The sequence below is a fragment of the Monodon monoceros genome, unplaced genomic scaffold (genome assembly GCF_005190385.1).
Source record: "Monodon monoceros isolate NGI ecotype Baffin Bay Population unplaced genomic scaffold, NGI_Narwhal_1 Super_Scaffold_21, whole genome shotgun sequence".
NCBI classification, from domain to species: Eukaryota; Metazoa; Chordata; class Mammalia; order Artiodactyla; family Monodontidae; genus Monodon; species Monodon monoceros.
In genome coordinates this window covers 160215745-160228108 of record NW_021703778.1, presented here as the reverse complement: position 1 = coordinate 160228108, position 12364 = coordinate 160215745, and the positions used below count along the sequence as shown (strand labels likewise).

Below are 12364 nucleotides of genomic sequence, written 5' to 3'. Positions count from 1 at the left end.
TTTATTTTTTGCTGTCTTTCCCCCACAAAATGCAAGTTTCATAAGTACAGAGACCTTATCTTGACCACCAAAATAGCCTTAGCACAAGAATAGTGCTGGCACATAACAGGATCTCAAATACTTGTTGAATGAAGGAAATCCCTCAGAACCCTAAGAAACCTAGATGTTGTTAACCAGATAGTGACGTTTGTCCCCTTAGATATTTGCTCACAAGTAGATGTCTTTGTGATTTGGGAAAGAAGCTTCTGCCTTACACACATATTATAAATATCTGGAGATCTCTTAAGGATTTATCTAATAGAGGTGGTCACAAAAAGTGATACCGCTGATACAAGCCCCATATGAGGTACCATAAGACTGAAAACCAAGAGAAAAAATAAGCAATAGAAATATGCCTATAGGTAACCCAGGCATTGGAAATAGCAGATAAGAGCTTTAAAATAACTATGATTACTACATTCAGGAAAATAAAAGAAAATTTTACTAGAGAGGAATCTATTTAAAAAGAATAAAATAAAAATTTTAGAGTTGAAAAGCCTGCTATCTGATGTTAAGAGCCCATTAAATGGGTTTAATGGTTGATTAGGTACAAAAGAACAAAACTTAGTGACTGAAAGACAAGTTAATAGAAAATGTTCAACTGAAGCACAGACAAATGAATGAGAAAAAAAACCAACAACAGAAAAGAGGGTAAAAGATATATGAGATACAGTGAAAAGGTCTAACACGTAGGTAATCAGAGACTTGGAGAAGAAGGGAATAGGACAGAAAAAATATTTGAAGGGTATTGGCCAAAGATTTGCCCAAACTGGTGCAAACCATCAACCTCCAGATTCAAGAAGGTCATTGAACCCCAAGTTGGCTAAATACAAAGAAATCACACTTGGGGACATCATAGTAAACTGCTGAAAACTGAAAACCAAAGACGGAGGAAAAAAAATTCATTAAAATCAGCCAGAATTGCATATGCTTTTAAAAAATTATCTCATTTATGATTCCCATCCATTCTACAAAAATGCCCATTTTACAAATGTAGAAATGTAAATCCAGAGATATTAAATAAATTTAGCATGGTTACAGAGCCTGTAATCAACAGAGTGGTGATTCAAACCCAGATGTATCAGATGTCAAAGCTCACATTCTCTCTCTTGAACCGTATTGTCTCCACGGAAAACATTCACATTTCCCTTTCATTTATCTAAGCCCTACAGATCCTGTCAAGTGCAACTGAAATCCTTCTTCCTCTATGAAATCTTCTTTGATTAAGCCATTGACTCTCTACCACACAAATTAGCACTGAACTCTACACGGTCTTGTTGAAAGGTACATCATGTAAGTTTGTATAGTCATCTCAAAGTCTCGAGACTCTGGGGCAAGGATGAGGTTTTACATTCTTCTGGGTTCTTTGTACCCAGCACAATGGTAAGCATCATGGTAGATTTGCAACTTAATTGGACTCTAAGTTTCATCCATTTATTCTAACTTCTGGATTAAGATTGAACCAGAAGAAGGGGGAGAATATTTTGATGACCCCACAAGGATCTTTTTCATCTGAGGGACATGAAGTCCACAATTCCCTTGAAATTGTTGCCGTATTTTATATATCTTTGTGTACGTATGCAATTGCTTCAAATTCTCGAAGGAGTGTGAGTGACATCCACAAAAGGTTAAGAACCATTCAAAGCAGTCCTAGTGGTCCACACCTTAATGCCCCATCTTAAGTTGCTCCACATCATTTTTATCTAGAAAATTAGAATTTACGTTTTTATAAGGCATCACAGGTCAGTTCCCCCTTGACATCCATTCTGGAGACCTGGCAGAGAAAAAGTGCCTGTTTTCACTTTGGAACAAGAACACAGCAACAACAAAGTTCAATCCTAATCATTCCGAGGCAATTATGAGAAGTAAGACACGCACCACTACATTTCTGACAGGCTTTTACAATCCACTTTTATTATTCAGCTCTTACTAAAATGCTAATCCCCTGGGAGGAAAAAAAAAAAAATCTCTGTATGGGTTCTTTAGCACAAACAAACATCTTAAAGGAAATGTGAAATAAAAACCACGTTGACATAATCTCAAAGATACAGTAGGAGAAGGAATGACCAGACCCCTGTCTTGCCATTGAGAAGGGGAGGGGTGGGGAGAATAAGGAGCTTATATAAAGTAGGGTGAGCTGAATTGGGAAGTGGGAAGGTAGGGAGGCACATCTTCCTAAATCCATGAGCTGTGTGACGATAGTAAGGGTAAGCCACCAAGGAGAGTTGAGACCGGGATTATCTGGAGACGTACATCCATGATTTTTAGAGCAATGTTAGAACACTTCCACCCAAATAAATTGATGTTCCTATTTTGCCATTGGTAAAGGCAAACCCCACCACATGGTCTCGCCTATAAAACCACCTGCCAATAAAAAAGTATAAATGAGATTTTACCCTTATAACTACCAAGACGTGATGAGCTTTCCATTTTTTAATTTTCTGTGGCAACACCAGTAGAATTGCCGTTGGAATTTTGTTCTAGAAATTAAAATAATGGATTATATAGAGCCTTAGATTACATCAGTGGGTTGGACTAAATCAGTGCTTCTAAAGGTTCTCACTTCTACTAAATGCTTATGAAAAGGAAACATTGCCCAAACTTTGTTTTTTTTTTTTTTGCGGTACGCGGGCCTCTCACTGTTGTGGCCTCTCCCGTTGCAGAGCACAGGCTCCGGACGCACAGGCTCAGCAGCCACAGCTCATGGGCCCAGCCGCTCCACGGCATGTGGGATCTTCCCGGACCGGGGCACGAACCCGTGTCCCCTGCATCGGCAGGTGGACTCTCAACCACTGCGCCATCAGGGAAGCCCCTAACTTTGTTTTTAATCCCATTTTGCTTAGCAGATGTTCTGAAGAGGCACACATGATGATCAATCCCGATTTTCAGAGAGCATGAACCAGGGCATGTGAGGATAGGAAGGATGCTGGTGTTGTAGTAAAGAAATGTTATATATTTGAGGCAGTGGTTGGCTTTTGGACCCAGGACATTGTCCAGGGCTGCCTTGTTTACCCTCTTTGCCTTCTACCTCAGCCCTGTGATGGGGTATTGTTGACTCCTCTGAATCCTATAAAGGGGAACATAGAGATGATTTCTGAAGCCCATCTCCAGACCTCAGCCCTCTGCATATGTCCCTCTTCCTTTTCGTTTTGTTCAACTAGCAAAGCTAGCTTTGCTCCAAAGCCATGGTACGTTCTTTGCCATACCCCACCCCGAATTGGTAACTAGATTCTTGTGTTGCTTCCCTGTTCTGCTAAATCGCCTAGTAGCACAGGTTCTCTAAGAGAAGCTCGTCAAACTCAGCCTAAAAGCTAGGGACCCTTTGTTCACCAGTGGGCTATGTTAATTCTGGCTATTGACCATACCTCTGGGTCCCTATTGCTTTGCTGGGACATACCTGAGCATGTGAGTCTGCCCTGCAATTGTCCCTACTGCAGAGTAGGGCACCTGCTGCAGTGGGTGCGATACCAGCACCTGTGACTGGGCTGGCTCCATCTTGGTCCAGTTCTAGGTCCAGTTTTAAGTCTTGCTCTGGGTCTTGATAGCTCCCAACCTTCCTTGTCCTGTTAGAGCCCAAGACACATCTCACTGGGTTCTGAGGTAGAATATATGCCTCGTTAAAGAGTAGATTGTTAAAACTCCCCTGCCCAAGATCTGGACTTGTTCTAGATTCTTGAACTTTCTAGAATCTCAAGACTGGAGTAGGGCTAATACTGCATAGGTGGGTTAATGGTTTCAGCTGTGGGGAGAGGAGAGCTGGAAGCTGGGGCAAGTGGAGGCTCTCAGGGAATAGTAAATGAGCCTCTCCTGAGAACGGAAAGAGAATTGTAGGAAAAAACAGTAAAGAGAATATTAATCCCAGCTTAATCTTCCTCTTTTGTTTCTCTTCTGATGATTCCCAGGCCCTGCTCTGGCTCAGGTTCACTACCTGGGATGACTCTGATGTGGGTGGTCCAGGGACTGCACCCCAAGAAACACAACCATGGAGGCTGCCACAACCAGGGGCCCAGCACATGTGGCATCGCGGACAGTCATGTTCACATCTAGGAAAGGATCCAGCTGGAGCAGAGAGAGGGCGGAGTCAGACCCACTGGTTGGGACCAGCATCTCGGTACACCAACCCCAGGGTGTCCGGCAGTCCTGTAGCTGTTCCAGGCAGGGATGGTCAGGTGCAGTGCCTTCTGGAGGCTGCAAGCAAAGGAAGGCTGCCTTCCTCCAGCTGGGCCAGGGAATCTTGGGCCTCCTTCCACATTTTCATGAAAGGCCACTGAAAAACTTGTTTGAAAGAATGGTTTGCCACAGTTGTGCTGCAGGAGATCAGATTTAGCTTTGAAGAACACCCTCCTCCAAGGCCCAATGGCATCTTTCTGAAACATTTACTTAACCCCATGTTAGTGCAGCGTTAGCTGCCCTGATTGACATGTGCAGCGGGTACCCTGGCTTTGTTGCCCCCATGTGAGGGGCTTGGGCCTCAGGGATATGGCAGCAAGCCCCCTGCCCACCCCATCTTGTCACTAATAACTCACCCTTCAGCAGCAATACATCCTCAGATCAATCTTTTTTTTTATTTTAATTTTTAAAAGCAATATGTAGTTATTATAAAAATTCAAACAAAATAAAGGACTTAACTAAAATTATTAAGGACTTATGAAGGTACAAAAGGTATGCAATTTCTTTTGCCCTGTAAAATATAAATATGTTTAAAAAAGAAAAGGACCCTACTTTTAAAGAGCTATTATTTAGCAAACTATAGAAGCCATATATGTAAGCACGTAGATTACAAGGCAGTATCTGGTATGTTTTGTGAGTTGTGAAAACAGTAAACCCCTTAGCAATGTTTTTCCAAGTGTGAACTGTGGTCTCATCTATTAAGTTCACTGAGGGGTTTGCTAAAAATGCTTATTTTTAGTCCCAAGCCCAGACCTACTGAAACAGAATCTTTGGAAATGGACCCTTGGAAACTGTGTGATTAAACAGCACTCCACATGAATCTTTGTACCACAAAGTTGAGAATCACACCCTTGGAGTTCAAAAGAGAGACAGTATTTCCTCCATAAGGTGACCCGATTGTCTCCGTGATGATGAGATGTGAGAGATTCCCAGAAGGATGCTCCAGGTCATCGTCTGGTAGCACCATTGCAGAATTGATCACATTGTAATGTAACTTCCTTTCCCTTGCCTGTCTGTCTTTCCAGTGGATGAGAAACTCCTCAAGGACAGAGGTTTGCCTTCTTCACTGGAATCCAGTTGGCCCATAGTTGGCTCTCAATAAATATTGGTTGAGCAAATGAATAATCATGTGTGATCGAAACAAACAAGTTTGAGGAATTATATGACAGGGTTCTAGGAAGAGAAGACACATAGACAAAATTTCAGCAATTGAAAAATCACGGTCAGTAGTTCAGAGGAGAAAGGTTACTTTCAGAAAGCGAAGATACACAGGGGAACAGAGCCATGAGAGAGTTATAGGGGTTCTGGAGTGCTGAGAGGAGGACGTAAACTCTATATTGTGTATTCTATGGCTGATGGGGAGTCACCAAAGATCGGGGGTCAGAAAGTGATGGAACCAAAGTGGTCTTTTAGGATAACTAATTATATGGCCATGGGCAGCTTCCCTGGAAGTAGGAAGTGGGTGGAGGCAAGCAGCCATGTACAGACCCTGAGAGTGGCTCTAGGGATTAGCTTGGTCACTGGTAGAGGCAGGACTTGCTGAGGTTTCATAACTGTCTCTTCCATTCAAGCCTCAGAATCCTCCAGGGTCCTAACCCCCCGAGAAACCTTTGTTCTTTTTCTCGCTCCCATCTGCTTGGATTCCCAGGTCTGATGGGCTTTTCTCCCTTGGCTGCCCAAGCAGCACATCTCATCTGGTGCGAGGATAACTGGGAAGCCATGCCGGGTACGCTGGGGGCAGTAGCAGTGGTCAAGAGATGAAGGGGCTGAACCGAGGCAGAGGCCGTGGGGACGGAGTGGAGGGGCCAAGTGTAAGAAGAATTTCTGAGGCAGAATCTATAGAATTCGGTGAATGAATGTAGAGCAGGCGGGAAGAGGGTGTTAAGGATAATGTTGTGGTTTCTGGATGCTGAATATGGGAATACAGAAAGAAGAGGTTTAGAGCAGGTGGATAAATAATTCAGATTGGGACAAACCGGATGTTGAATTCGAGGTGACAGCAAAATATACAGGGTCGAGTGGTCCAGGAGCTTATTGGAGACAGAGATTCCGGAGGGAGCTGGGTGCTGGTTATGGATTATTGGTGATCATTCTGAGGCAAAGACGTGGATGTGATCACCTAGAGAGAGCGCAAGTGGAAGGAAAAGAGAAAAAAGCCCACGATAGAATACCAGCATCAGGAAGCAGGCAGAGGAGAAGCCAGGGAGAGAAACTGGGAAGGACTGGCGAGAAAGGTAGGAGGAAAACCAGAAGCAAGTAGAGCTCCAGGAAAGCAAGAGTTCCCAGAAAATGAAGCAGCAGCGTCACACGGCACAGGGGGTAGAGTGAGCCGTGGGGGACTCGTTAGTGCATTAGTGAGAGGGATCGGGGCTTAGTTGCTCAAAGTAAGTGTAAGTGGGAAGCTTAATGATCTCTCTGCCTTCTCGTTTTGTTAAGAAATGAGCCCACTTCCACGTTTAACTTGTTGGGAGAGTAATGTGAAAGACTTGCATTCCTGGTTTTCATCAGCGGAAGTTCATATTTTCTCAATCTCTTAAGGAATCAATTCTTTGCTCTTTGAGACAAAATGATCCAATCTCACACTGAAAGTTTCTTATTGCCAAGTTCAATGTCATCAAGAAGAGTCAGTGGATGAATTACAAGTATGCACCACAATGCGATTTCTACAAGACAAACAGAGACTGAATAAGGAAGATGAACGGAATATTGAAACTGTTTCTTCTCTATTTAAAACAACAACAAAAATGATGTTTTCTCTGTCACTATGAAGGTTTATTTTGTTTTATGTTTTGTTTTTGCCCAGAACTCTAGTGTCTTACATTCTTTAGTGTCATTAAAAAAAAAAAAAGAGACTACCCTGTCTACAGTACCAGAAATATGTGTACAATACATGTCTCATTTTATCCATGCAGAAATGTATCTGAGATTAAATTTGCTTACATTTCTGGTTGATTCGCTTAGCACCAGCAGCCAAGGTAACTAGTTAAATCCCCCATGGGAGCAACTGGCTTATTCCATGACCACAAATAGCCCCGTACCTAAGTGTGTGTTATTATAAGGAGTCTGGTGACAGAGTGAGGGATCAGTGCAAACCCAATGCTGCGGCTTGAAAAATAATGGCTGGTTGGCTCAACTGGTATCCACTAGGGAGACTGGGGGCAGCGTCCTTGTGTCAGTCAACAGAGGCTGAGTCTGGATGGTCTAAGCAGAAAGGGCATTTATGCTCAGCATGAGAGGTGGCCCACAGAAATCCTCAGGTGGGCTGGAGGTGGGATCAACAATGAGGTGATGCAGCCTGGTTCAAAGCCTACAGTTTTGTTGCAAACTGGTCTGGCGGTGACCCTGCTACGGACCCCAAAGATGCTGTGCTGTGCCCTGGAGGCTGCCACCACCCCTATGGCTGCAAAATTCTGCACCATCCCACTCCTTGGTATCGCCAGTTGCAGGGGGAGCCTAGGTCATGCCCCTCCCCCCCCAACTGCAAGAAAGGCTGGGAAGTCTGTCTCTGGCACTTCCAGGGGACTTTCCGGTCTTTAGCTTTGACTCCCGAGGTTGGGGATTCCCCCAAGCACAGGAAGGAGGTCACATCCTGGGCAACTAAAAACAGTGACAAATGTCGTTCTTGCACTTGAGAACTGGGACCATGTCTTCTTCTACTCTATGGATCCAGACCCAGCCCAATGCCTGCACATAGTAGGTGCCAACAGCACTTTCAATTATGAGATGCTTTGCCAACATACGTTCAGGAGAGAGTCACACTTCACAGATTCCTAATAGCCTAGAGAGCTGGGCAACCTGACAGCATATATATCTTCACATTTTAAAGCAGTGGCTCTTTTCCTGAACCTGTTGAAATGTGGCCACAGGATATTCACATTCTTTGATGGGATCTACGTCAAAGCCATTAACAAAACTCACCCTCTGCCTTTGGCAAACCTCCTTCTGACCCCCATGAGTATCTCACAATGTGCATGGTACAAGAAATAAGGAAATAAAAGTATGTAAAATCTCTGGTCTCCTTTAAGTGAGAGAGAGAAAAGATCTCAGCATTTTAAGATGAACATCTCAAAAACTGTACTCAGGGTGGCAAGCAGTATAATCTACGGCGTTATTTGACAAGATGGTTCTTGGTAGTCACTGCCCACTGGAAGGGAAAGCGCGGAGCTGGTTGACTGGTAAGTCATCCATTTTCTGTGAAATAAGGGAAGCACTGGGGACTTAAATAGTAAACTTATCAAATATCTTACATCTGAACGGCTACCTTCAAATGATTTCCACGCAGGCAGCCTTTTTTTCCTGACAGTAATGTTTGCAGTTTTCACGTACAGTATGGTGCCTTGCAGACACTGGAAACTCAAGGAATTTTTCTTGGTGGTGATAACAGCTAGAGATAACATTAAATTGCCTCTCCTTTTGGTAACAAAAAAACTTGGCATTTTTTTGAACCCTAAGGAGATATTTTACTATAGTATACTAAAAGTATAGGTGAAGTATTAGACCTATGTGTGAGTGTTACTGATTTTGATGCATTTTAATAATGTTATCGTTGTTGTCAGATGAGCATTTGTTGCAAAGAAAGAAAGAGTTCCGGTATACCATTCACCCAGCTTCCTGGATATCAATATTGTAAATAACCAGGATACATTTATCAAAACTAAGACACTGAATATGGTATAAGCTCTCAACTAAACTACAGACATCATTTGGATTTCTGCACCATCTCTTGTCAATGAGACACTTCAGTGCTAATTTGAGATAAAGGTTAAAGGTTCCAACACAGCTAGAGAACTACATTAATTCAGATGGACTGGGATTAGATAGAGAGATGGTTTCAAAACAAACCATTTTATGTGCCAAAAATAAATGTTTTTAATTTTGGCCCCCAATATTTTGCACGCATGATCTGATTTCATCCTCCTCAGAAACCAAGGAGGAGGTTTGCTGGATACTGTCATATCCTCTTCACAACTAGGACAGTGGGACTTAGGGTTCCAAGCCACATGTGCGAGACAGCTCAGGTGGGAAGTGGCAGGGCCGTGGTGTGGAATAAGGCCTCTCTGATTCCAAAGCCCATGACCGTGACCGTCACCACTACAGTACAGACTGAAGGGCATTCATCACAGGCGCGATACAGATACTGCCTCTCAATCAGAGTCTTGCCTGGGACCCACCTTCCCAAGGTCATCTGGATCAACTGTGGCGGGTGACCCCGAGGTGGGAGGTTGTTCTGTGATGCTGACATGTGACTGTAAAGTGAATGGGGTTTTCTGTGATGTGTGGAGTTGGTGCAGCCCTCTTTGCCCCAACCCTGTCTGCTCTAAGGAACAGGGTCCTTCCTCCTCGGGGTGAGTGGGGGCTGCCCTCCTGCTGGGGGGAGCCTTTTGTTTTTCTTTCCTGGGTGTTTCAAGGCTTACTTAACATGTGTAAAGTGATCTGAAATGAGGGGATATAAAGAGCCCGGGAACTGCAGAGTGTGGATGATTACCTGAGGCAAGACAGCTGAAAGAGCGAGGCCCAGGGAGACAAAGCGGGTCTGGGGAGACACGGAGAGTCTCAGCTCAGAAGCCGGCTGGTTGGCCTGGAGCCAGGCCGGCCTGTTTCTGGCAGCGCTCTGCCCCAAGCTCTGCTCAGGAGTCAGACCCCGGGATAAATCACTCCACGAGGGCTGAGCCAGAGCTGAGGGAAACGAGTCTGAGGACACGAATTGCAGCCAATTCTGTAACTGGTCCTACAGAGAAGGGGATGCCACCCGCTCATCACTACTGCCAACGCAGGACCACCTGCAAATTACCGGATTTGGTCGATATAAAGGAGGAAATGTGATAAATATCAAAGACATGAATGAAGCGAAGTGAGGTTTGTTCGTTCCTTTCGACAAGCATGGCTTCACAGTAGTGATTTAGTGCTGTCACCTGTGGGAGGCATTAAATCCTTAGAAAGTGGTGGGTAAAGATAATGAAGTCTGAGTCACGTGCTAGTGCACCGTCTCTTAAGTGTGTTAGTAGAAGGGTGACACCATTGGTTTCATGGAGGATGTTAAGGTTTGTGACCTCACAGGGCAAAGGCAGGTGGCATTTTAATGCAATTTAAAGCATCCAAAGAAGGAAGTGGAAAATCTGCCTTTCAATATCACCTGATATCACCTGTATCTAGAAAGTTAATGTTATGACATAATTTCCAATTGAGTGAGGATTTCTGTGCATCTCTGCGTGTATCTAAACGGTGGCTATGTATACAGCCTCTTCTAAACCGTTTATGACGATAGGGGGGAAAAGGTCTGTTTGGAGAATCCAAAGTTTATTTTATGCTTTCATCATGTTTTTATGTCCTGCTTGGGTTAATAGTTGGGTTGTGACCCATCTCCTGAGCCCACAAACTGAGGGTGTGGCTGCAGGCAGCACCCTACAACTTGGAAACCAGAGCAGAAGGAAGCCCACTTCCCCTGACTTCAGTTAGAAAATTCCAGAAGACTCTGATCAGCCTGGCATGGGGGCAAGGGCCCAGTGTGGGGCTAATCCTACAGTCAGAGAATGACGGTCACACTATAAGATGCCTGCTCCCATTCAACACCAGGACCATCTAGTGGAGTGGAAAATCCCCAAAAGGAGAGCCAAGTAGCCACCCCCACTTACGTCGACTCCAGCTGAGCCGTTAAAGAGGCCAGAAGGTGCTCTTGTCCCCAGCCTGCCGCAAGGGGACTTCTCAATGACCAGGACCCACCATAGTCTTCCAGTTTGTTCTTTTCTGGACATTGCACTTCTGACTGATTCCTCCTGGCATTGTGTCTATGTGATACCTTTGGTATGTAACATCACATATCACCCATGGGTCACAGAAGGGTCATCTGGAGCTACCAATGATGGCTTCCTGCAGGTCTGCATCAATTCTTGCCTGAACTAGTATAATAATATCCTCCTTATGAGTCTCCCTGCCTTTGTCTTGCTCCCTTGTAAATCATTCTCCTTACAGGTTCTAGAATGATCGAGTCCCTTTCAAAACTGTGATGGTGAATTTTATGTATCAACTTAACTGGGCCATGGGGTACCTAGATATTTGGTCAGATATCTGGTTACATCAGTGGTGGTGTTTTGGGTGAGATTAATATTTGACTCAGCAGACTGAATAAAGCAGATTGCCCTCCCTAACGTGGGTGGGCCTCATATAATCAGTTGAAGGCCTGAATAGGACAAAAGGGTTGGGTAAGGAGAACCTCCTCCTGCCTGACTGCCTTGAACTGGGACATCAGTTCTTTCCTGCCGTCAGAATCCAACTGACACATCTGCACTTCCTGGGTCTTGAGCCTGCCATTGTTCAGACCGAGATCACACCAATGGTTCTCCTTGCTGACTGCAGATCTTGGGACTTAGCCTCTGTTATCATGTGAGCCAATGCCTTACAAAAACTGCTTTCTATATATCTTCACATCCTATTGGTTCTGTTTCTCTGAAGTATCCTGGCTGATACAAATACTTTCTTATTTACTAACTTCATTCATTCATTCATTTAAAAAAAAATCATTGAGCACCTCCTGTGGGCCAGAGACTGTTTTGTGTTCTTGGAAATTATCACTGAATAAAACAGATTCCTGGCCTTGTGAAACTTTTATTTGTATGGGGGTTGGTGGTGGAGGGAGACAAACAATGAATAATAAGTAAATTAGTAAGCGGTAAGTGCAAGGGAAGAAGGAAAAAAGTACAGCAGGATGAGGAGGCTCCAGAGACCTTGAGAAGGGGACATTTGAGCAAAGGCTTAAGGGAGATAAATGTGTTTGCCATGTGCAAGTCAAGATAAAGTGTAAACCTGGGTGGTCACTGGCCCCTGTCAGCATCTCCAGTGGGACCTACAGGCACTTCCTCACTTGAAACCTTTGTTTTGGCCTCATTGCTCTCCATGCAGCTCTCTGACCTGCCTGGCTTTCTCATCCCTCCATGCCCTTGCCCACACCTAGGATGTCCCCTCCGTGAAGTCCTTCTTCTCCCCACACTTGCTCACACCTTAACCCCTACTTGTCCTCGAAGACTCAACTTCATGGTTTCTACCAAGGGTGCCCAGCGTGGTGACTTGTTGATTCTCTTTTGGTGTCCCACAGACTTGTATTTGAGCTGTTATTCTGCCCCTAAATATCTGTGCGATTTGGGGCAAGTTTGTTCATCTG

At 44.4% G+C, this 12364-nt stretch overlaps 1 pseudogene; it reads right to left on the bottom strand.

Annotated features, from left to right (window-relative positions):
• The window catches only part of LOC114903934, a 42365-nt pseudogene extending 38831 nt beyond the window's left edge, over positions 1-3534 (bottom strand).
• Positions 3535-12364: the final 8830 nt, after the last annotated feature.